The sequence below is a fragment of the Hyperolius riggenbachi genome, chromosome 10 (genome assembly GCF_040937935.1).
Source record: "Hyperolius riggenbachi isolate aHypRig1 chromosome 10, aHypRig1.pri, whole genome shotgun sequence".
In the NCBI taxonomy this organism is placed as follows: Eukaryota; Metazoa; Chordata; class Amphibia; order Anura; family Hyperoliidae; genus Hyperolius; species Hyperolius riggenbachi.
The window spans coordinates 109,553,443-109,579,869 of NC_090655.1; the positions used below are offsets into that span (position 1 = coordinate 109,553,443).

The following is a 26,427-nucleotide window of genomic DNA, read 5'->3' on the forward strand; positions in this document are numbered from 1 at the left end:
TCCAATGCAGCATTCAAGATAATAACTTTATAATTGCAATTGTATTTTAAAACAGACGTGTAAAAATGCATAGCCATATAAAAGCCAGGACTGTGGAGTCATTTATGATTCCTACGACATAGACTCCTAATTTTCATATAATGATCTTGTTGATTGAAAGTATGTAACATAAATGGTATTCATCAATGCCAAAGCTTAAAGTGAACCTCCGGACTAAAAATCTACTCCGCAGCACTGAAAAGGCTTGGTGTTTTTTTAACAGTTACACAGCATCAGAACTTTGTTTTTCTTACCAAAGCATCATTTTTAGCTGCATTTTTAGCTAAGCTCCACCCATCAAAGAAAAAAGGACAGGCTTTTTTTCCCTGATGCTGTGCAGAGCATGATGGAATTTCCTATGTTGTTATTCACGTTGCCTAGCAACTGGGAGAGGTGCTCAGGACACAGGACAGTTGGAACAGTGTATCATGCTCCCTGTCACCTCCTTTCAACCAAAAAGATGGCTGCCATCATGAAATCAAACATTTGCCTGTTCTTTTAAAACAGTGTGGTTAAGAGATTATATTACGTATCTATTTTAATTAACATAACTAATGTAACTTAATGACAGTATGTTTGTTTAGGCTGGAGTTCCTCTTTAAGAATTTGAAAGCCTTAAGATGGCATCTTCTTTTGGGAACAAAAAGCTCCTGGCCAGCAAGCTGATGCTCTACCCTGTAAGCCATCCTGGCCTGTCATTGCCATTGTAAATGCTCCAGCATGTTGTCTGCATTATAATATTCCAAGGAGCCTCGTATCAGCCGGGTTCCAGCTTGTAGCCCTGCCACCTTGCCGAAAAAGGCCTCCACCTTTCTATTTCTGATATAGAAAAGGCTAGGGTCATTGTCTTCAAGGGGCAGATCTACACATCACAATCAAGCTGATACGGAGTTCTAGTGAATCTTATTAAACAAACAATGATGTGCAGGTACTCTGCAAGAGAATGAGGGGATTCTTCCTCTACACATTCTTCATACACAATCTGATCCAAGTATATGGGTGATAGACAACACCCCTGCGTGCAATGTGCACAAAATTCTCAGTGGATTCACAACAGCCCTGCAGGGAGTGCATATGTATAGTCGTAATGTGTAACTTAATTCGTAGTCACCAACCCCAAATTTAACAAAATATCAAATTAATTGATTTCATGGGCAAATGAAGTGCATACAAAATTTGCATAAACCTGCATCAATGCAGAATTATTTACATCTTATTGACCATCCCTAATATCAAGACATATTATATATTTTCTCCTGGCGGACTTAAAGCGCCAGAGTTGCAGTCACTAGGATGCGCTCTATAGGTAGTTGTAGTGTTAGGGAATCTTGCCCAAGGTCTCCTACTGAATAGGTGCTGCATTTCGAACCCAGGCTTTATTCTTACAGTCGATAGGTTATTTATTACACATAAAAGATTTCTGTGTACACATCAGATATACAGTCACAATCAAATATGTATATCTGACTTAAAAATACAGCAACTGCTTTATTGCAGCAGCACACGTAACTTGTTTTTTGATTAATTTACTTCATTTTTGAAGACTAAGCACAGCTATTACGATATATATGTTATTCATGATGACTATTATGTGAGAAATAGAACATTTTATCACATTTTCTCTTTTAATTACAGTTTAAATTTATAAGGAATTGGAGTCTATGCATTTTTCCAGACTCCACCTCCAGGTACCCAAAAATGTCTCTGACTCCTTGACTCCACAGCTCTGATGAAAACAAATTCTTAAAGGACAACTGAATTGAGCGGGATATTGAGGCTGCCATAGTTATTTCCTTTTAAAGAGAACCCGAGGTGGGAATTACTAATACTATTGGGGCACAGAGGCTGGTTGCGCACACTAAGACCAGCCTCTGTTGCCCCATCGTATGCCTCCATGTCCCGCCTGCTCGGTGCTATAGACCCCGCAGTGCTGGCGACACGCAGCGCGTCGCCAGCACAATGTTTACCTAAGCGCTGTCAGTCAGCGCCGCTCCCCCGCATCGCCGCTACCCGCCCGCGTCACTTCCCTCCTATCAGCGGGAGGGAAGGGACACGGGCGGGTGCGCCGATGCGGAGGAGGCGGGGAAGCGGCGCTGACAGACAGCGCTAAGGTAAACATTGTGCTGGCGACACGCTGCGTGTCGCCAGCACTGCGGGGTCTATAGCGGCGAGCAGGGGGGACATGGAGGCATACAATGGGGCAACAGAGGCTGGTCTTAGTGTGCGCAACCAGCCTCTGTGCCCCAATAGTATTAGTAATTCCCACCTCGGGTTCTCTTTAAGCAATACCATTTGCCTGGCTATCCTGCTGATCCTCTGCCCCTAATACTTTTAGCCATAGATCCTGAACAAGCATGCAGCAGATCAGGTGTTTCTGATATTATTGTCAGATCTGACAAGATTAGCTGTGTGCTTGTTTCTGGTGTGATGCAGACACTACTGCAGCCAAACAGGTCAGCAGGACTGCCAGGTAACTGGTATTGTTTAAAAGTAAATAAATATGGCAGCCTCCATATTCTTCTCACTTCAGTCTTCCTTTAAAAAAATGTCAAAGAACAGCGTTTGCAGGTTAACGAGACGTAATGAGAGAATCTTTAACATGTTCAATCTAAACTGCATTAACTAGTTGATGACTCATATTTATGATACCAAAGATCATATATGGACTACTTCAACACATTCTATGTGATGCTACTATCTGTACTGAGATACTTGAGCTGTACCTTGTTCTGTACTAAATACAGAAAGGTTCATCCTACTATCTTTAACTGAGCTGGAACAGTACAATGTACAGTTTTATGTCCATTCCAGGAAAGCAATGCAGAGCATTTTATGCGAATTTCTTCCAGATGTTTTCTGAATAACGGACCAGCACAGTAAACCTAACTATAACTGAAAAGCTACAGAGGCCAGCAGCCAACAGTTATATAATAGACAAGTTTGGAGCCATGCAAATCTTTTAACGTCATACACAGCACTGCGGTTTGCCCAAAATAGCAGCAAACATCTAGAAGGCCTGTGTCATGCCCTGCCCTCTGGACCAGCCTCTGCCCTGAAAATGCCAATCTGATTTATGCCTCTGTCCTCTCCCAGAGGGCAGCGACCCTGCACCCTTTGGTCACACACCTGCCACAAAGTCACCTGCCTACACACTTCAGTGAACAATTTGCATACATCTAATCCTTCAATGTAAAGCTGAATTGCAGGTTTTTAGGTATTTACACTACACTTTTGTATCACAATTCTGTGTAATGGGTGTACATTCCTCCCACTCCTGTGTAAAAATAGGAAGTTAATTTGTTCATTGCATTAGCCGTTTTCCACTCTTGTCTTGTATTAACAGTTGTATATTTTATATATGTATGCTGTTGTACAGTGCCACAGAAGATGCTGGCGCTATATAATAATATTAATAATATATTCTCCAAAAAATACTTTGTAGCATGAATCAGTCTTCTCTAATGTGCAGCTCTCAGAATGGGAGAGTGACAGTGCATATACACAATTTGGCATACAGATGACTAGCATTGAGCCTGCGTTTTGGTTGTACAACACTATACTTACAGTATGATCGGTGGTACATTCTCCATCACAACCTCCAATAATTTGGTAGTCATAAGCCGTCTATAAATTAATATTCCCCCTCCCTGACATCCCCTGCTTGACGACTAGCTCTAAAATATCAATACTCTCACCTAACACTTAACCTCTCCTATTCAATATTTACCAATTCCTGCACCTTCCTGAAGCCTTACTTTAACATATCCAACTCAGCTTCCCTTCTAAACCTCATAAACAAAGCTAAAGTGTACTTGAGATGGAGGAGGGAGGGGGGGGAATATAAAAATGTATACATACCTGGGGCTTCCTCCAGCTCCCTCCTGCCTGATCGCGCGCACGGTGCCGTCCTCCGCTGCCTGCAGCCTCTGCAACTGGCCCCAGTAAGACATCCAGTCAGGGCCAGTCGGCGCAGGTGCAGTCCGGTTGTGCACGCTCCCTTGTCTCACTCCCGTGACTGGGAGCATTCTGCGCCTGCACAATACTACGGTGCAGGTGCGGAATGCTCCTGGCAACTGGAGTGAGACAAAGGAGTGTGCACAGCCCGACTGCGCAGTTTTCCCTGGACCGGAAGACTTTCCCGGGGAATATGCGAAGGCTGCAGGCAGCGGAGGACAGTGGTGTGGGAGCGATCAGGCCAGAGGGTGCTGGAGGAAGCCCCAGGTATGTATACATTTTTATATTCCCCCCCATCTCAGGTTTACTTTAAACCAAATAACCATAACTGATACCAAGTGAGCAAGGTGTGTTTTCCAGAAGAGTTCAAAAACCTGCTAAGGAAACAGCAAAAAGCGCAGACACCAGGAGCTCCTTATGTTGTAGTATGTTAGGATCTGATCTCGCAATATAATACAGCAATGATACACAGTACTCACAAGTGTGGGCTGCACCCACAGTATGATAGCAGGTGAGGAAAAACCATCCTCACTCGGGTACTTTAGTTATCAGTTGTGTAGGTTGCACTCCAAGAAAAACAACTGTGAAGGTAAAAACTGGGTGGGAGAAGGCACTCCGAGCCTGCTACCTATGCTATACAGACACTGTTTGTATTTGATCTGAGGAAGCGGACTGTGCTCCACGAAACAAGTTATTGTTTTTAGTGTCGGATGATTATTAAATTTTACATTTGAACTTGGCGTTGCCCCTTTTTTTTCAGAGGTAAGCCATTTTCTTTATCCGCTTGTATCCACATATTTTTTAGCCCCTTCTCCCTCCCAGTGATAACAGTCCGTTACCAAGCTTTTGTTGCCTTCACTGCTGGTAAGGAATCCAAGCACTGGTGGTAGAAACATTGTCAGATAGTGCTTTAGCTGTAACCAATCACTGGTTCCTTAGTTAACCCTGATGCCTAAAAAATGCTTCAGCTATATAATAGGCAAAGCTGGAATCAAAATTAACCCCCGGTTAAGCCAAAAAGTGCTGGCATTAAATTATAGTCCATTACCAGCACCCAAATCAACTGCAACTAAACTGACTGATCCCAGGACCTTCCTGCTTATCTTACTTTGAGAGGCTTCCTATACAGGAGTCCACAGTGCTGACTGGTCAGTGCACTGCTGCTCTGTACCCTAGTAAGCATGCTTTGAACTGTTTAAATTCCAGTTGAAGCAAACCTAAAGTGGTGAGGAAACTTGCTTCAGGTTAGATACATACTTATGTAGAGGGAAGGCTCTAGATACCATAGAGCCTTTCCAGTCCTCAGCAGTCCTGTCATGAGTGTCCTCACTTCAGGTTCAGTTTAATTCATTTATTCTACATACACTCTCCCTCAGGAGAATTTAAGGATAACTTATGTTCAATGTGCCCAGATGAGCGATTTGTAAGTCTCCAAATGGCTGGATGAAAACATGTCACCCTTCTTCTTCCTGCTTTAGCCTGTACAGATAGCTAAAGTAAGACAAATCACATGATCACAGCCAGCCACAAATCAGTTACTTGATTAGTTGGATCACTGCTTCCCCATGAATTGTATGTGGAAAAAAAATATAGCTGGAGCCATGAAGCAAAAACAAGTACCCATTTAAAAAAAAACAACCCAAAGCCAAAAAACACCTCTAAGCTGAGGGCATGATCTACATATAGTCCAACCTTGCCAGAGTAATCTGCTTTGGGGTGATCAGCCACATGATCATGGAAGAAAAATCTATTTTAAGCAACAGAGATGTAAAATGGCAACATAAAAAAATGCATAAGTGTAGAGACATTCTGTTATTTGATAGATTGGATCTCCGATTGTACTGTGGAACCCGACTATCGCAGAACAGGCTTTAGAGACATATACCTCAGTAAACGTCTACTGAGCAAGCCCACCACAGAGGTAGAGAGAGGTCCAAAATTGGACACTGATTGGAATAGGCATGTTGAACAACAGTTCCATGTAGAATTTTTAAATGCTGTCCTTTTAAAAAGGTGAGGATATAACAATGTTATTGTATGTTTTGAGCTGCATTTATGCTGTCTTTAGCCGCATTTTAACATGTAACTGAAGGCAAATTTGGAAAAAAAGTTAGACCTTTTCCTCAGTAGAGAGAAGCCTCTGGATAATCCCCCATCCTCCTGAAGCTCGCTGTTTCAGCGCTGGTACCCTCTTATTGTAAATTGACAAGGGCTTGTTGATTAGGTTCATGCGGCTGCCCAGCACAGACGAAAGTCTTCCTCAGAAGTACTGCACCTGTGCAAAACGCTCCCAGCCACGGGAGTGCGTCAGGTCGCTGGCTCCTACCGAAGGGACTCCTGGACAGGCTAGGAGCGGAGCTGCAGCGAGGGACACATAGGCTACCAGGAGCAGGAGGAAGCACCAGGTAATAGGCCTGAACGACTTTACGAAAAAATTGAATTGAGCGATTTCTGTCCGAAATTGCGATTTTGATTCACAATTTCCTTCAAATCAAGCTTTGCTCCCCCTCTGTGCCTCTCTGTCCCCCTTTCTCTCCTTGTGCCCCCTTTGCCTCTTTATGCCTCCTCTGGGTCTCTCTCTTGCCCCATTTTGTGTCTCTGTGCCTGCTCTGTTTCTCTCTCTGTGCCCCGTCTGTGTCTCTCTTTGTGCCCCCTCTGTGTCTCCTGTGTCTCTCTCTGTGCCTGCTCTGTGTCTCTCTGTGCCTCCTCTGTCCCCTAAGCTGCATCAGTGCTGGACATAGTTTCAAGCACGAGTCCAACGATGCCCGTCTATCCATTTCTCCTCCTGCAGGCTCTAATGCACGGAATACTTCCTGTATGTCATGTGACATACAGGAACCTGGAGTTTTGCCAAGTACAAGAGCTGGCAGACGGCGATAGAGGACGGACAGCGTTGGACTTGTGTGGAAGCATAGCTCCCAACTGTCCCTCTTTTGGAATGACAGTCCCTCTTTGGGAGCCCTGTCCCTCTTTCTTCCTCATTTGTCCCTCTTTCAGGACTTTGTCCCTCTTTCTATGTAAATGTATGTATTTCTCTACTGAAAAATGTGTTTGACTCTAAACTTTATCCCCATCCTTTAAATTGATCTATTACTAATTTTAAAATGTTAATATGAAGGAAAATGAACCAGGATAGAAAGGACCAGTGTGGTTTGAATTATAAAATAACATATTTTTCCTATGAAAGCTTTATGATATGCGTGACTAGAAGTGTGGTGAGGGCGTGGCCAGGGGTGTGGCAGGGGCATGGCTTAAATGTCCCTCTTTCTCATCTCAAAAAGTTGGGAGGTATGGTGGAAGGTATGTCCAACGCTGCAGGTCGCACACGCCGGGACATTGGGGAAGTTTGAAGCCGCTTCTTCAAACTTACCCCATGTGGAAATTACGTGATCGCGATATTTGCCACTTTGACAATTCCGAAATTGTGATCTTGGTGATCGCGATTTCGGTTTAAATTCGATTTATCTTTTAGGCCTACCAGGTAAGGTAAGGAGATCTTTTTTTCCTTTAATGCTGCGTTAACATTGCATACAGTAAGTACAGTGAAGCATACAGGCAATTAGCATGCTTCCCTGCATCTGTTAACGTGTGCATTTAAAAGGTAATACACTGCAGCAGTGCACTACCATAACGCAACATTTACAACGCAACGCTAATGTCACGCTGTGAACGTTGCATAGGCCTAACATTGCAGTGCAGTAAAAAAAAAAGTTACATGACTTTATAACACAGGACCATATCCTCCCACTGGGAACCTAGCCTCAATGTCAGTTTCTCAGACGTGGACGGTCCATGAGAGCATGTATGAAATGATTGTTCAGTCTCTGATCAGCATCATTGTGCATCAGACAATCACATGGCTGCACAAAGTGAACTCTTGCCAGGCGATTGAATGACTGAAACTAGAAGCGCCTTGGCAGTCAGAGGTGAAAAGGAAGCAGGGGGTGGGGGGACTGTTTAACAGATCAATCTTTCCCTGCTGTCTGCAACAGGGGATTTGGTTTCTTCCTATAAGGCAGCAGCTCATTCTACTACTTTCCCATAACAAAAATACACTTTCATTACGCCAGGCAAGCTGTGCTTGTGAAGGGGGAGGGCTCAGGAAGTGCTAGCTAGGAAGACAAGCCAACTGAATCAGCTCTGGTTAAAGTAGCAAAGCCTCTGATGAAGGAAATGTAGCTTCCTCTCCACCGATATCTTCAGGCCGCAAGCAAGAAATCTTGCTAATCAAACACTCAGTAGCTGTTCAGTGAATATGAGAAAATTACACATTTTGGGCCTATCCAATTTTTTTTTTTTGCTGGTGGCTTAAAGGACCACTATTGCAGAAATGTTTTTAAAATTTAAAATACATGTAAACACATACAAATAGGAAGTATGTTTTTTTCTAGAGTTAAATTAGCTATAAATTACTTTTCTCCTATGCTGCTGTCACTTACAGAAGTTAGTAGAAATCTGACAGGTTTCTGACTAGTCCATCTCTTCATGGAGGATTCTCAGTATTTCATTATTTATAAAATCACTCCCTGGAAATAATGTATACAAAGATGCAGGCCACCCCCCTTGCCTGTTTGCACACTATTCTGGCAGTTGGACTGAAAAGCTGCAGTTAACTAAATGCTTTTGAAAAGAAAGAAAACACTGAGAATCCCCCATGAGGAGATGGGCTAGTCAGAAATCTGACAGAACTGACATGTTTTGACTACCTACTGTAATCGACAGCAACATAGGAGAAAAGTAATTTATAGATCATTTTACTCTGAGAGAAATGTAGTTTTTATTTGTGTTTTTATGTATTTTACAATATTACATGTTTTCGCTATAGTGATCCTTTAAAAAACATTTTTAGATAAGGTGTGAAAACTTCACCAAAGGAAAGAACTTGGAGAAAAAGTGAATTGAATCGGTCCCTTTCTGCACTCTAGTTGCAAAGAGGCAGTGGAAATCTGAAAACCTCTTTTATCGCCACTTTATAACTGCAAACTCAACACTATGGAAAAAATCTGCTCTGGCCAGTAGAACAGGCAGGGCAGTGCTGAACTGGTCAGCAGTGGCCCTACTGCCTTGTTTTAGCCATTGGTTCTGATTAAATGAATTAATGGCTTGGCGATAAGCCTTGATTGAATGGTACATGTATGTTTGAATTTTAAATCCTTGAGAAAGGAGTGGGTGCTCTGAAACATACTGTGAGTCAGACCTTCTACAAATTCTATTTTTATCATCTAATAGCTTGTTAATTAGCATTCTTAGATATTACCTTTTTGAGCAAAATGAGCTTCGGTAGCTAAAAATCCTGTCTTGGAATAATGATCACATGGAAAAAACCACTCAAGGTGACCACTAATAGTGATTGTACAATCTTAGCAAATAAATATAGAAATGTAAACTGGGAGAATATACTTCTGATACTTTAGGTAGTCCCCTTATATTACATAAAAGTGTTAAGATTGTACAATCAAGATTCTATTATTAGTAGGCACTTTTAGGCTGCTGCTGCCTTGCTAGCATCCTCCTCACTGTTCAGACTGCAATGAGGAAGGCACTGTCTGAATCTGTCTGAGAAGTCTGCAGCCAATAGAACAGACAGCCTGTCATGCAGGAAATGCTTTGTGTCTGGGCTCCTGGCCAAGTATTTTACAAGTGATGTATTTGACATCAGCAAATCAAGAAACTTACTGACAGATAAAAACAAACCGTGTGATTGAGTGTCAGCATAGATCTGGGATACCATTAAAGGGGTTTTAATCCAGAATTGTAATAAAAGGTAGTGTTACAGATGGCGATGGCTAATTATTCAGTGGATAGCTAAAGAAACCTGCTTATACAGCACACACTAATGATTTCTTTCAGTCACAGAAAGCTCATGGTGAACCAAAACTCCTAAGAGTGTGTAAGGGGCTGAAAGGGATCAAAAAGCCTCCTTATTAAGATGCTATGCAAAGCAGAATTTAGCCTTAGGAGTGTCACCCTTATGGCCCATACTCACGAGGGACTTTTGTCGCCTCAACACGCGGCGCGCGCGTGTTGCGGCGACAGGTCGCCCGTGAGTATGGGCCGTCGCACGCGCGCGCACCCCGAACTGTCGCCCGCCGCTCATGTCGCCACGCCGCCGCACCTCCCCCGCAACTGTCGCTAGTCCACGTGAGTACGCGGACTAGCGACAGCAACCTCCATTGTATCAAATGGAGCTTCCGGCGGGGGGAGGAGGAACGTCGGCGACAGCTTCCGCCTCGCCGCTGGTCCCTCTTCCGCGTGTGTACGCGGAGGGACCTGGCGAGAAGCTGTCGCCGGCCTGTCGCCCACACGCTCACGTGTGCTGGCGACAGGCAACATTTGCAGCCCGTGAGTACGGGCCTTTACCCTGAATTCACAGCCCAGTGAATCACTGGCTGGGAAGGAGCGCACAGCCAATCAACCGCGAAACGGCTTGTTCTGGAAAATGTCATTTCATTCACCTTACTGTGACCAAAAAAAGATTGCAACCCAGAGCTGAGAGCTGCAAGACAAGAGTACTAATCAGCTACTGTGTTTATAATTATCTGCAACATCCGGACACAGAGCAGTGTTGAAATGTATTCTGCTTCCTGCCAAGGGCAAAAGTTTAAGGGGGAAAAAGGTGTCAAAACCACAAAATGTGACTTGCAAAACACAAAGGAAAGTGTCTGCATCAAATCCATGTGAGCAATGATCAAGGTTTTCATACAGTGGTATTAAAAATTACTTGAACTGTGGTGACCACAAGAGAGACCCTCCAGTCCCACATCAAGCCAGTGCCTCCCACGAACTCAGTCTCTCGATGTCTATTCAGCAATGTGATATCTAACTGTGACTGTGCCTTCTATATCTTGGCCCATGTTGCCTTTACTTGTTTTTATAATTGTATAATGGAAAAAACAAATAAAACATGTAAAAAAATTAAAAAAAAAAGTCTTGATCTTTTCCCAATGTCCTTTTTTTGTTTATTTGTAATCCTTGCTTTTGATTTGTTAACAAATTCACTACAACAAAAAAATACAGCCCAATATTTATAAATGCTTGGAAGAACAAAGAGAAATCGAGAGCCCAATATGGTGTAGTATTGTTAAGTTGGTTGTGGTTAAAAGCAAAATATTTAGATATACTCACAAACATGGGTTACCCATAGGCAACCACTTCAAGTGCAGGTGGGGAGTATTACAACCTGACCCCACTCAGGTTTTTAAGATGTCGCTCTCTGTAGATAGGAAACGGGGTAGCACCCCTCCACCGAGGGTGGAATAAAGATTTCAGCAAGGTTTGGTGTACAGTGGCGCCAGAGTAGACTAAAAACGTTTAAAAACCGTCTAAAAGAGGGTGATCTTCAGGTGGACTTACCTCCCTCGAAAATATAAAACTCAACTGAGTCACAATATATCAATACAATTTTTTTTATTGAACTCCACTTAGTGCAACGCGTTTCGCAGGTGTGGTCCTGCTTCATCAGGCAAACAGAAGTATAACTCAATGGGTCTAAATGCAGAAGTGAGCGCCCCATCATGTCTCCTCCTATCCGTTCTGTCTCCCCCACAGTCCTCCTGTCACCTCCATGTATCCTGCTGTCTCCCCCATGGTCCTTTTGTAACCCCCCACCATGTCACCTGCCGTGTTTTAAGTCCCCGCTATGGTCCTTCTGCCTCTCCTTGTGTGGTCTGGCCCCACCGGGTGTTTAGCGGCAGCTGCTTACCTCATCCATCATGCCCGCGTGGACTGCAGACCTCGAGCTTCTGTATGCGGCTTCCTCTAGTGCCGGCTTCTAATGACGCATCACAATGACAACACAGGGGGAGGTAGCGGAAACACGCGGGGGGGGGGGGGGCGCAAACACATGCGGGAGGCAGAAGGACCATAGCGGGACTTATGACATGGCAGGTGACATGGGGGGAGGGGGGGAGTTACAAAAGAGACAGAAGGAGGAGACAGGAGGAGGCACACAGGCAGGGAATCCCCGACATGGCGGCGGTTCATATCGGCGGGTGTTCAGAAGTCGGGGATTCCCTGCCTTTGCCATATAAGACGCAGGGACCTTTTCTCCCCATTTTTTGGGGAGAAAAATTGCGTCTTATACAGCGGAAAATACGGTAATTTACCACATGCGGTAAATTCTTATTAAAACCTACCAGAATAGCATGCAGTAAAATACCTTGTATGCAGTAAAATGGACACTTATGCTGGGAATACACGGTTCGTTTCTGTTGCTTGATTTGATCTTCCGCTCGTTTTTCTTATCTTTTTCCAATTAACTTCTATCAGGAATCAAACGGCAAAACGATCGAATGGGAGATTGGACATGTCGGAAATGATCTATCAAACCCATCTATCTGCCTCAAAAACTACCAGAATTGAGGCCTTTTGTTTTACGAACCCAGAATTTGGTAACATGCTCTGAAACCTGCCATGTGTGGCGGCATCATTAGATATGTGCATCAATAGGTTCTGGTGACGGAGTTTTAACCTTATCCAAATTTTCCTCTAATATTATTGTATTATAATACATTTACAGTATATAGCACTGACATATTTTTACCACATGGTATACTGAACCATTTAAATATCACTCACTATCTCTGAGAGGAGCTTGTAACGCAATACCTACCACAGTGATAATCTAATGACTGTGGGCTGAAAGAGGTGGAGGGGACAAAAACCTCTCATTATGTGTTTGCAATCTGTGAAGAAAAACAGTGTGGCCAGAGAAAACTCACACAAACATAATTGCCATGTGATCACTGTACCACCCAGCTACTGTTGCTGCTCTCTACCAAGTAAAGCAGGCCATACACTGGCTCGATTCACGGCCGTTTCGACAGCAGATCCGATCCTGGGATCGGATCTGCTGCCAATCGCTTGCGCTAAACGCACCCGCCGATCCGATTCCCTCCCGAAATCGGATCGGACCGTCGATCGCGCCGTGCGGGAAATTACCCTCGATCGCCCGGCGGTAGGAGCGCGTCGCTTGCGGCGTACGATTCGGGCCCGATCCGAGCATGTATACATTACCTGAAGCTGGCTCCGGGGTCCTCTTCTCCTCGCTGCACCGCATTTCCGCATGTCCCAGTGTACGCTTATACTTCCTGTGTCACTCCGGTGACCAGGAAGTTGAAATAGAGGGCGCTCTATTTGAACTTCCTGGTCACGGAGTAACACAGGAAGCGCCGGGATGGAGCAAGAACAGCGGTGCGGTGCAGTGCGAAGAAGACGCCCGGGAGCCAGCCTCAGGTAATGTATACGGGGGGGGGGGGGGACAGGCAGCAGGAGCAGCTGAACAGATTGTGATCGGTTTCAGGCTGAAATCGATTCACAATCTGTTTGCAGTAAAGGCAGCCATACGATCCCTATCTGATCAGATTCGATCAGATAGGGATCTGTCAGCTGGTCGATCTAATGGCACATCGACCAGTGTATGGCCACCTTAAGTGTGAACTATGGCCTACTGCTTTCAGGGTTTTTTTTTTAAAGGAGACTTCAGACCTACTATTGTTATCAGCAGTATATGGTAAATTAAATCTCACTCAACAACTGACACAGCTTTAATGCTGGCCATACAGGGCTCGTTTTTGCTTGATTCTGCCGCTCGATTACTTTGCCGCTCGATTCCGCCGTCAATTCTCTTATCTTCCTCTTGTTTTTCTTATCTTTTTCCATTCACTACAATCCGGAATCGAGTGGCGAAAGAGATTGGGCATGTCTGAAATTTTCTATCGAGCCATCTTAAAGGACTCATGAGGCGACATGATGAGATAGACATGTGTATGTACAGTGCCTAGTACACAAATAACTATGCTTTCTTTCTCTGCCTGAAAAAGTTAAAAATCAGGTTTGTAAGTGGCAGTTCCTGTCCGGGTCGGACCCTAGCGTAAGGAGGAATTGCAGCCATAAAACACTTTTGTGGCAGTAAAGAGCAGGAAAGAGATAAAAAAGGTCAATAGTTCATATATTTTACCCCTGGTATACTTCGATTAATGCGTCATTGAGAAAAGGCCATGAAACAGTAAAAGCTTAAAAGGTTGATTTAAACATAAACTAAAACTGCGGGATAACTTTAAAAGTAATTTTTAGAAGGAGGAGGACGGATACAATTGTTTATCTCAGGTTTTGTTTTTTTTCGCTTCGGATGTCCTTTAATGGCTCAAAAACGAACCGTGTATTCCCAGCATAAAGGGAAAATAAATTAAGCTAAAAATAAAGAGTTTCACTTACCTGGGGCTTCTACCAGCCCTGTTCCCGCCACATCACTCAATGCTCCTGTCGCCCGCAGTGTCCAAGTTTTGATTTTGGTGTCAGATAGATAGTCGCCGGCCACTGAGAGTGCGCATCCTTGATCACGTTCCCGCCTTCGGGAGCGTCCTGTGCATGCCCATTACGAGAAAATTTGTACTGCGCATGCGCAGGACGCTCCCGGTGGCAGAAGTGTGATCGAGGACGCGCAGTGGCGACTGGCTAGGTCACTGAAATCGAAACTTTCAGGTGACAGGAGGATCGTTTGTTAACGTTGCAGGCACAGGACGGTGGCAGGGGGCTGGTAGAAGCCCCAGGTAAGTGAAACTCTTCATTTTTAGTTTAATTTAAGTTTCCCTGTAAGGTGCTCATACACTTGTCGATTTTCCCAGTAGATTTAATCATTATTATTATTATTTAGTATTTATAACGCTGACATCTACCGCAGCACTGTACAGAGTATATTGTCTTGTCACTAATTGTCCCTCAGAGGAGCTCACAAACTAATCACTACCATAGTCATATGTTTATGTATGTATCGTAGTTTAGGGCCAATTTATGGGGAAGCCAATTAACTTATCTGAATGTTTTTTGGGTGGATGTGGGAGGAAACCGGAGTGCCCGGAGGAAACCCATGCAGACACAGGGAGTACATACTAACTCCTTGCAGATGTTGATCTGGCTGGGATATGAACTGGGCACCCAGCGCTTCAAGGCAAGTACGCTAACCACTACACCACCGTGCTGCCCTAACCATTCTGATCGATGCTGCAACATGGTCATCTGATCGCAATTTCGATCACTTTCTGAACTGAAAGATCTCGCTCAAAAGAGGGCGGTCAGCTGCACAGCAGTAGATTTCTGGACAACCAACGGAACCCACTATTGCCGTCTCAAATGTGCTCCCCTGTGCAGAGCGTTGGCAGCAGAGAGCGCACTCACCTCTCCACCAGCACTCTACCCCTGCATCTTGCGTCCTCTCTCCATCCCGGCCAGGATGCCTGTACCTGGGACCCGACGGCATGTGCATTACAGGACTACATGCAGTTTTCCAATGTCCCATAGTGATTCCTTTATTATAGTACCTTGCTAATATAATGCTCCTCCATACTGCCCCTGCTATGAAAGGGCTCCCCTAATAACCCTCATTTCAGTGCTCCTCGCAGCACCCTTGGTGTTATAGTGCTACCTCTAGTGTCCCCCGGTATAGTGCTCCCTCATTATTAAACTACCCCCACACTTCCACTGACATACACCCTCCCCTTATTACAGTGCTTCCCTATATTACAGTAGAATCTTGTTATAGTAAACTCAGTCCTCAGGTCCCAGCAAATGAGTCTGTATAAATATAGCATGTATGACCAATTCTGATGTAACAAACTTCTGATATAGTAAACTTTAGGTTGGAGTCAGCTTGAGATGTCTCCCAGTGCATCATTGCTAAATATATGCAAATTAACCATTGTTGCCCTTAGAAGCTAAACACACCTCCAGAACCGCTGGAATGCAATGATGTGTCATCTTGTTAATTTATACAGAGCCATAATAATCCAACATGCATACAGACTGTTTCGGATTGTTTGATCCTCATCAGTGCATGGCATGGATTAATTTGGCTCTATGCAGTAGGGTTTGTAACACCGAAAGGTACAGACTAACCAGCAAGCTCATGGTGAACCAGAACTCATTAGAGTGTGTAAGGGGCTACAATGGTCCTAAAAGCTCCCTTACTGAAATACTAAGAAAAACAAAAGTTTGCTTTCTTAAAACAGAAAGAATTTACGATAATTCAGTAAACAGTCTGTATGCATGTTGGATTATTATGGCTCTGTACAAATTAACAAGGTGACACATCATTGCATTCCAGCGGTTCTGGAGGTGTGTTTAGCTTCTAAGGGTAACAATGGTTAATTTGCATATATTCAGTAGTGATGCACTGGGAGACATCTCAAGCTCACTCCAACCTGAATTATCGCAAATTCTGTTTTAAGATAGCAAACTTTTGTTTTCCTTAGTATTTTAGTAAGGGGGCTTTTAGGACCATTGTAGCCCCTCACACACTCCAATGAGTTCTGGTTCACCATTAGCTTGCTGGTTAGTCTGTACCTCTCGGTGTTACAAGCCCTACTCCATAGAGCCAAATTAATCCATGCCATGCACTGATGAGGATCAAACAATCCCAAACAGTCTGTATGCATGTTGGATTATTATGGCTCTGTATAAATTAACAAGATTACACATCATTGCATTCCAGCGGTTCTGGAGGTGTGTTTAGCTTCTAAGGGCAACAATGGTTAATTTGCATATATTCAGCAGTGATGCACTGGGAGACATCTCAAGCTCACTCCAACCTAAAGTAAAGTGTTTGCAGTGCCAGATTTCAGGAGTGGAGTGCAGTCTGCCAGGATAAAGGGATTGGGATATGTATCATCTTATGAATAGTTAGGAGTAGCCAGGGTGAGGCTGTCTGACTCATATTGAAAAGATGTATATAATCCCTGTCCCTTTCTCCAATCCGGGGAAATAATTCAACTTTCAAGCAAGTAAGACTTTCGTATTTCACCTGGGTGCTGAAGCAAATTAGCTTGTCCTGTATGCATTGTCTGGGGCAAGGCAAAATAAAATACAAACATTTTATATATGGCATGTAGAGAGGATTACAGCGGACCGGAACACTGCTCTAAAAGATAAGAAACAGCATACTAACTTTTAAAGAAAAATATTTTCTTTGCTACAGCTGATACAAATCCTGCAATAAATCTACTTCCTGCCTGCATGGAGGCAGACATATTGTTACCATCCTGTGTTTACCAATCAGCTGCTCTGCTGTGGAAGCCAGCTGACCCAGCTAAGATCAAACTACAACTTGTGATTAGTCACAGATGAGGGGGACTTAGGCTAAACTCTCTAAATACATACAGTGTGCATTTCTCTATGCTTTCCTTCTGTCTTATGCACGAGTTCAGGTACATTTTAAAGGGACACTGTAGGGGGGTCAGGGGAAAATGAGTTGAAGTTACCCGGGGCTTCTAGTGGTCCCCCGCAGACATCCTGTGCCCGCGCAGCCACTCCCCAATGCTCCGGCCCCGCCTCCGGTTCACTTCTGGAATTTCAGACTTTAATGTCTGAAAACCACTGCGCCTGCGTTGCCGTGTCCTCACTCCCGCTGATGGCACCAGGAGAGTACTGCGCAGGCCCAGTATGGTCTGTGCCTGCGCCGTGCGCTCCTGGTGACATCAGGGGAAGCGAGGACATGGCAACGCAGGCGCAGTGGTTTTCAGACATTAAAGTCTGAAATTCTAGAAGTGAACCAGAGGCGGAGCTGGAGCATCGGTGAGCGGCTGCGCGGGCACAGGATGTCTGTGGGGGACCACTAGAAGCCCCGGGTAACTTCAACTCATTTTCCCCTGACCCCCCTACAGTATCCCTTTAAAGGTGAGTGAATTATAAATTTGTGTGTTTGCAGGCGCATGCACACACCAACAGCAAGATCTTACTTTCAATAAATCAAGGACAGCATATATTTTTTTTTTTGTAATTCTTATTGCGGGGGTTGAACATGATGGCAATTACTCAACCACAAATGTACTAACCTTTTAGCCACACTCACTAAACTCTGAAATGATCCAAGAGAAAGATGATTTTTTTTCCACGGTATAGACAACTTTTAGTCAATATTGACTAGATCACCATCTAATCACCATCATAGGGATTGTCGCATGTGTTAACAAAAGGTAAACACCTTTTGTTAACACATGCGACAATCCCTACGATGGTGATTAGAATGGCTTATTTCCTCTAAAAGCGGACCTGAACTCAGAACTTCCTCTCTCCTCTAAAAGATACACAACAGCATAATAACCTTGAATCAAAACATTTCTTTGTTACAGCTGATACAAGTCCTGAAATAAATCTGCAGTGTGTCTACATCATGCTTTCATGGAAACAGACAGACATTGTTAACATCCTGTGCTTTCAAATGAGCTTATCTGCCTTAGGCAGTCATGTGACACAGGGGAGAGATCAAATTACAACTTGTGATTAGACACAGATGAGGGGAAATTAGACAGGCTGAACTCACTAAATAAATACAGAGTGTTTCTCTACATTTTCCTTCTGTCCTGTGCAAGAGTTTAGGTCCACTTTAAGAGCAGCTGTGTTAGACCTCTTTCAAACAGGAGGCTGAATGCAGTGAATTCACCACCTGTCAGCTGCTCCCATGTTCCAGCCAGGTTCTTGCTAGCGCTCAGTACCAGCTGTGTAGAAACTGTTCCCTCATGACGAAGGTAAAGAGGCGCCTAGGGGGTATAAAAAAAGCTAAAAACACTAAATTAAAAGATTGAGGTGGCTTACCTCACAGACAACAACTGACTTTGAGTAGAACTATTTATTAATATGCACAGGCTTTTAGTTCTACTCAAAGCAAGTTGTTGTCTGTGAGGCCTGTGCTTATAAATAAATCGTTCTACTCAAAGTGAGTTGTTGTCTGTGAGGTAAGCCACCTCAATCTTTTAATTTTAGTGCTTTTAGCTTTTTTATACCCCCTGGGCGCCTCTTTACCTTCTTCTGTGCCATACTCCCCTCTACACTCCAGTAAAGGGGAGTTCCTTACACCTAACCGAGGTGGACTTCACCCACCTTACGGGTCTAGAGTGCATGAGATTCTTCAACAAGAGAGCGACCACCTCCAAGATTGCTGGCGTACCTGAGTGGAGTCAGGTATGAGACACTCCACCTGCTGTAGCCATCCTGGCGTTTAATTTCCCCAGGATTTCCGTGCAAAAAGTGTTTAAATTAATTTCCAATAATTTTCAACCATTTTTTTTTTTTTTGCAATCAATTTTTTTTTATATTGAATTCAATACAAGTTATTGTTGATGACGCTGTGTGACCCTGGTGTCATCAACGCAGATCGGTGGGGGACATGCCATCGCCAAGGGAGAAGCAAAATCCACCAAGGGACATGGAAGAAGGCACTGGGTAAGCCATCAGAGGTACGCAACGAGGGATCAGCACGCCAATGGTGAGTATAAGACCCAAATGTAGAGCCGGGTATATAGGTAGCCAGATGTATAGCTAGTCAGGTGTGTAGCCAGTTATAGGTAACCAGATGTGTTGTCCCCCCCTCCTGATTCCCTGCTCCCCCCCCCCCCATCTGAAGCCCTTTGAAGTCTACTCACCCGAGGGCTCTCTCCTGCAGCTGCAGCAGCACTTCTTCCTCCATCGCCGAAGCCTCGTTCTCTGTGTAGTTACATTTCGAGGCTTGGTGACGTCACGTAATGTAACTACACAGACCGGGACTTCGGCGATGGAGGATGAAGTGCTGCTGCCGCTGCAGGAGAGAGCCCTTGGGTGAGTAGACTTCAAAGGGCTTCAGATCGGGGAGTTGAAGAAGAGGTGATCGGGAGGGAGGGGGACTTTGATTCACTGTGTTCACTGTTATAGTACTTTATTTGAACCCGGGTTCAAAACGCACACTGTATCTATTTGATAACAGGTGCATGTAGATTTCAGGCTTAACCAGGTACCAGCCTATACATTTATATGGATATCAAATATTAATGACTCCTAGAGAGAGTGTGGATGGTTTTAATTGCTTTTACATGTGTATCCATGCAACTGCTATGTGTTTATTCATATGATAAATAAACTTGTTATACCTTTTTGAACTTTACCCTGGAGTGGTGCTGTTAATATGGGGAGATCTTGCTTTCCTTTTTGTATCTAAGTCATATCTGCCTGTAATGTTAGCAAAAAAATGGCAGAGGTGCTACACTAGCACACACTACTGCATTGTTGCTCCTGTATGTATTTTTGCCTGAGGAAGCGGGCTTGAGACCCCCGAAACGCGTTGCAGTTAGTTTCTTGGAGTACTAACTAGATTTGATTAAATTAAACTTGTTGCATCATACACAGCGGTTGTGTTTTTGCTGGCGAGACGAGTCCACCCTCGCCACCCACATTTGAATTGCTTTTAATTTGCATCTCTATTCTATTTTTATCCTGTTGGCGCCTCTGTATTTTTTTGCTTACACTGTGATCCACCTGGTGGATGGGTGCTTATACCCTTTCTTTTTCTACGGAGAGCGACTTCTTTTAGCCTGAGTGGGGACAGGTCTAATTTCCCCATATGTGATGAGAGTGGTTGCCTGAGGCTGGAAACCCAGACTTGTGAGTATAACTTTACCTACTTTTATCCAATTTGACTATCAGTAATACACCATTGGGGGCTCTCGATTGTCTTTCCTCTCTCTACTGCCTGTAATGTTGGATATAATACAACGGCCATTTGATATAACTTGTATCCATGGGAAGCCAGGTTTCATTTTCTGTCTATGTCATATGTGTATGCCTGCTAAAAGCAAGTCTGGTTTTGAGGGTATAATTGTCACCTGGCTCAAGGAAGCTGCTAATGTGATTGTCTGTATGGCAGTGTGAAGTACATTAGCATTCAGTTCCTCTGGACACTGCTGTCTCCAGCAAGGAAACTGTTAATTACATAATGACCCCCTCTTTTGTCCTGAATCTGCTGAAAAGGTGTTGCATTACTTTGAACTTTGTATGCATTTAAAAAGCCCTGTTGACCAAATATACAATCGGACTAGCTGAAGTCTCCAAAGTTCAAAAGTGGGACAGGAACCTTTGAAGTTTGCATATCACAGCCAGCAAGGATATGACAAGCGTTCTGTGTGAACCTTCTGAGGAAATTAAATTATATCTGGACTTGTACCCCCGAGCTACAAATCAGACTATAAAAGTTGGCCTAAGACTGTCACAAATCATCTTCTCCTGGAGGTAGCGCATAGCTAGAGATGATCCTGATCGAATCAGAAATTGTGTGCCCTCCCACGACCAAGTTAGACCTCGTACTGGTAACGTTTGATTCCCGTTTTAATTTTTGCAAACTGTCATGTGTCTTTGTAATTTTTACTTTGTTTTGTAAATCTTTTGTATATATTACTTTCTGCACTGTTCCACTTTTTTCTGGAATATTAAATATTTATTTAATAAGTTTGACTTCTGATGTACTAGCAAAAACTCATAGCCTAGAGAGAGACTGCAGAGTAACTTGTGTTACAAGTTCATTGCCTGATTGTGCCTTGCTACTGTGTGACTAGATGTGGGAAGAACAGGTAGGCACTCGGGGTTCACTGGGTTAGTATATGCTGTGCTTCACCATCCAGGTATAAAAACTATGTGCTCAAGACTAAAGCAAAACATTGCAACAAAGTCCATAGAAAAAGAGTAAAGTCTGGCACTATAGTTTATTGTAGCAGGTTAAAATGCAAAGGCTTGTACAAAACGTTGCTGTGCAAAAAAGCAATGTGCAATGCAAACTGACATGCAGTGTGAACTGACATGCATTAGAGAATCAAGAAAGACAGGATCCAATTGCTGTACCTGAATGGTGGGAGGTGGCAGCTGTGGGCGCCGCTGGTGCACGGCCTTACGACCGTTTCGCTAGGCTTAACGCCAAGCTTCTTCTGAGGTGGGGTGTGCACATCGTGTCTAGAACGGCGGCGAGTTTAAATGCAGACTGGTGGCTGCACTTCCGGGTTGCCGTGGTAGTAAAACGCCCTTCCCAAATGATTGGCCCAGAGTGTCAAACCCTGTAATGGGAATGGAGGGGGACGCGACCAGCCAGAGTGGTCATCCGAGCGCGTCATCGGTGACGCTGCGATCAGGTGATCCCTGGCTGGGTTCCCACCTCCAGCTACTACGTAGTGGGTTCTGTTATGGGGTTCCCATAGCAACCTAGGAGAGCTCCGTGCGGCGGAAACATCACGCACGCGCAGAGCTAAGGGAACCTCTTGAACGTGGAGATAATCTCTCACGGATTGGCATATTCACCTAAAATTTACGTGTAAATGACACAGGGGCAATGGCAAAAAGGGGGAGGGCGAGGGGGAGGTGTTAGTGTGACTCAAGTGTGAGGGAAGGGGGAAAGTAGAACAAGGGTGGCAAAGAGAGAGAAAGTGAAAAAGGAAAGGAAAAGGTGGGCAAAGGTGAGTACACTAACCAGGATGTTGCGGAAGAGAATGGTGGATGAAGTCTAAAAGGGGAAACTTACACTGTACCAAAGGAGAGGTGTTGGAAGTCTGGTTACCCTTATGGCAGGGATAAAAACGTCTTAAACAGACGTGTAATTATGTAATAACTTTATTAGAGGAATATACATAAAATAGTTCCTAGAGAAAATAACTTTTTTTCCTCTTTTCTTTCTCTCTTTCTTCTTAGGAAAAGAAAACCTTAATAAAAGGTAAAAAAATCCTGCCAAGGTGGGGGCCAGAAACAAAGGGGCAACAGCCAGTAGCTATAGGGGGAGGAGAAGGAGAAGCCAGGAGCCGTTAAGGGTCAAGGAAACAAGCAAGGTCAATATAATCGTTAAGACCCAAAGCGCCCATTGCATTGGTGCGTAAAATCCAGTGTGCTTCCTGTCTAAGTAGAAGTTTCTTTCTATTACCCCCACGTCGGGGGGTGTTGCAGATATCAATGCATGCGAATGAAAACAGGTTAGGGTCACTTTGGTGGATTGTAGACATGTGTTTGACTATCCGTGGGCATCTTTTACCCTTGGGTAGCAGACGTACATGCTCAAGGATACGTTCTTTGATCATTCTTGTCGTCTTGCCAATATAAAACCTTTGGCAAGGGCACCAGAGCGCGTACACAACGTACTTGGTTCTGCAAGTCGCAAAAAAACGTTGTGTTGCGCGATATGGGGCCAAGTTGGAAGGATCTACCTGTTTTCATTAGGTGACAGGCCTTGCAAAAGCCACAGCGATGGTTGCCAGTAGAGGCAAATTCGCTCAGCCAAGTACGCTGTGGGCCTTCACGAAAATCGCTGTGTACCAAGGAATCGACAATAGTAGGTACTGTATGACTACATTGTGTGCGTGTGTGTGGCGTTCTCGTATTCTGGCCTAAGGCGCAAAGCTGACCCAAATACGAAAACGCTGGACTGAGTGCAGGCCACTCGACAGCAGAGTGAGAACTGTTGAAGTGTCGAGCAGCAGCTAGTGGTGGCAGTGAGAAGTGTTTTGAGGGGTGACAACTTGGGTTAGCTTGAATAAGGCTGCTTCCCCTCAGAATCTAATCCAACCCCCAGTTGGGAACCATTCCTGCAGGCATGCCATGGGGCCGGTTCCTGACACTGCCCATAGCACATTCCTAGTGGTTGAGAGTGACACATACTTACATTTGAATATAAAGCGCACATCAATGCAAGTAAATGGGTGCGGGGATTTTTTGCGCATAAAAGCGCTTGCGTTTTTTACCCCCAAATTTCAATTAAAACAAATCTTTATTGACAACTGCTACAATAAGCAAGACATGCCGAAAAAAAAAAGTGGTTAAGAGCATGAAAAACGCATGGGTCCACTTAAAAGAAAACGCACACCGCCGTAACGCATTGAAACGCCCATCAACGCATGCGTTTATCTTGCACGTACTTGTTTCTTAATGCACCCGATGTGAACGAAGCCTAAAAACTGGTTCAGAGTGTGCACGTGTGATAGATAATTCTCCTGCAGAGTTGCTGCACTTCACTTAGGCCTTTTTCAGATGGACAACTAAATTGCACGTTTGCTGAGCAGTTCAGTCTCCCATCTGCTGCCCACCAGTGCAATTTGGGGGAAATTTAAATGCATGTACGTAAGCAAGTATGCATATTGTGCATGTGCAGGACAGCCACAACGACGGGAGAGCTTGAGGATGCATGCAGCCAGGGCCGTGCAGGAAAACAAAACTAACATTAAATCCTAAGCAGATTCGCCGCATCCCCGCAGCAAAACTAGTGATTGGTGGCTTAGAAATAGCCCTGCAAAGTTCCAGGGCTCGCATCATTCTCCTTCCTGAAAGAGGCAGAGCTGTGTGCAGTAGCTCTGCCTCTTCTACAGTCAATCTCTGAGAGGGGCAGGCAATGGTGGAGATCTGCAGAGATTGACTGGATAGGAGGCAGATACTGCACAAAGCTCTGCCTCCTCCGGGCAGCAAAATCTGCAACCTGCAAAGCCGTGGAACTTTGCAGGTCTATTTCTAAGCCACAAATCACTCGTTTTGCCGGGGGATGTGGCGAATATGCTTAGGATTTCATGCTGAATCAAACTGGATAAGAAGTTAAAGGTAAAAAAAATAAATAAAAAAAGACTTCAGTGTCTCTTTAAAAGTTGTCTGTTTTATAAGATTCATAGGAACCCCGTATCAGCTGGGTTCCGGAGCATAGATCTGCCCCTTGCAGAAAATGACCCTGGCCTTTTCTATATCGGATATGGAAAAGGTAAAGTGCTTTTACTGCAAGATGGCAGGGCTACATGCTGTGACCTGGCTGATATTGGGCTATGGTGAATCTTACTATACAGACAACATGCTAGGGCATTCACGTTGTCAATGACAGGCTGGGATGGCTAACAGCAGGGGCCCCAAAACGTTTTGGGTCGAGGACCGGGCCCCGGAGTATACATAAAATGATGTAGAAGTCTTTGCGGGCCAGACAGTGAAGCATACCCAGGTGACAACCTGCAGTCCAATTGGACAGCACTGTCACCTGATGTGGAATTTGATTGGAAACCAGCGAATGACTGCTTTCTGGCTTCCATGTGGATTGGTGTTGCCCGCACTGCTATTCTATATGTGGACCACCATTTAAAGATGTAGCTGACCACATCTATAAGTAATACATTTTGTGTGTGGGGGCCGGTAAAAAAGCTTCAGGGGGCCGCATTCGGCCCGCGGGCCTTAGTTTGAGGACCACTGGCTAACAGGGTAGAGAGTCAGCTTCCTAGCCAGGAGCTTTTTGTTCCCAAAAGCGGATGCCATCTTTACATAGCTTTAACATTTCTAATCTTTGGCAGTGATTAAATGCCTTTTATGTTACATACTTTCAAATCAACAAGACTGTTATATGCAAATTAGAGGAATCAGAAGAATCATAAACGGAAGAGTCGGATGATCTTTGTACTGACTCCACTGCGCTAGATTGGAGATGTTCCCTATGAGATTTCCTGCTGGGTTCCCTTAAAGTAGACTAGTGCAAACCTTCCTGTGAGACACATAGCCCTAACACTCCTAATGGTCATCCAACCCTTACTTATATATATCCACCATTCACTGTCTTTGTCTAAGTTATGGAGTTGTCAAACTTCAGCTCTGCTAACAAATACTGTTTCTGTCATGAAAGATTTTGTCAGGCACCCTATCACTTATCCAAAAATAGCTTTAGCCTCAGTGCTGTGTGCCCTAACCACTGCCAGTGGCTTAGCCAAACCACTGTGCAAAAAGCGAAAGTGACAAAACTACCTACTTTGGAAACTGTGAAGAATTTGCATCCACTAACAGCTGCTACACTTGAAGCTCCCAATCATTGATCAGCAATTTCACGTTCTGATTAGCCTCTGCACATTTTCATCAGACAAATTGAACTGTGCATATTGAGTGAATTTTTTTTGATCTTTATGATGCCCCACTGATATTTTTTCCTTCACTTCCTTGCTTATAAGCAATGATCATAAAATAGACCAATTGGCAAGTATTAGTTCCACAAAGACTGTAATTGTAGGGAGCAGTGTTCTCCTCAGGCTCTTTTAGGCGGGTGCCCCACCCGGCTAGTTTTGGTGAGCACCCGGCTGGAAAACATTTCTGGGGAGAACACTGGGGAGTAACTAAAAATGTTATGGGTGCTCATTAGATTGGGTAGCCGATAATTATGGGCAAAACCATGATCTTGATTCAGAACCAACAGTTGAAATATCTTCCAACTTTACAAATACTACCTATCATGGGTTTCACCACCAACAACAGAAAGACAACAGGAAGGGAGTTGAAATCTCCCCTACAAGAACTTAAGACACAGAAAATTGACAAAAGTTGCAATGCTTAAACATAAACAAAAAAAAATACTGTCTGGAGATTTATGTTTCACGAGCATAAAATGTTGCAGCACAGAAGCTTCAACCTCCCCCCCCCCCCCCCCCCCCCCTAAAAAAAAAAACCTTAGCTCTCTTGAAACACCCGCCTTCTATTGTCAAATGGCATTTCATTTCTACTGTGCTGTAGTGGCTGTGCTTTCCTGTTTGTTTCCTGGCTTTTAGCTCCAGCATTGTCCAAGGGCTACTAATAATTGAAATGCAACCCACCAAGCTGATAGGTTCATAGGAGTTGTCTGTATTCATGGATGTGTGTTTCACTGAGAAAATGACAACC

General features: G+C 44.2%; 1 protein-coding gene across 2 annotated transcripts in view; it reads right to left on the reverse strand.

Annotated features, from left to right (window-relative positions):
- SLK (STE20 like kinase) overlaps positions 1-26,427 on the reverse strand; it is a 124,739-nt gene that overhangs the window by 97,385 nt on the left and 927 nt on the right. The gene's annotated exons all lie outside the window — the stretch shown is intronic.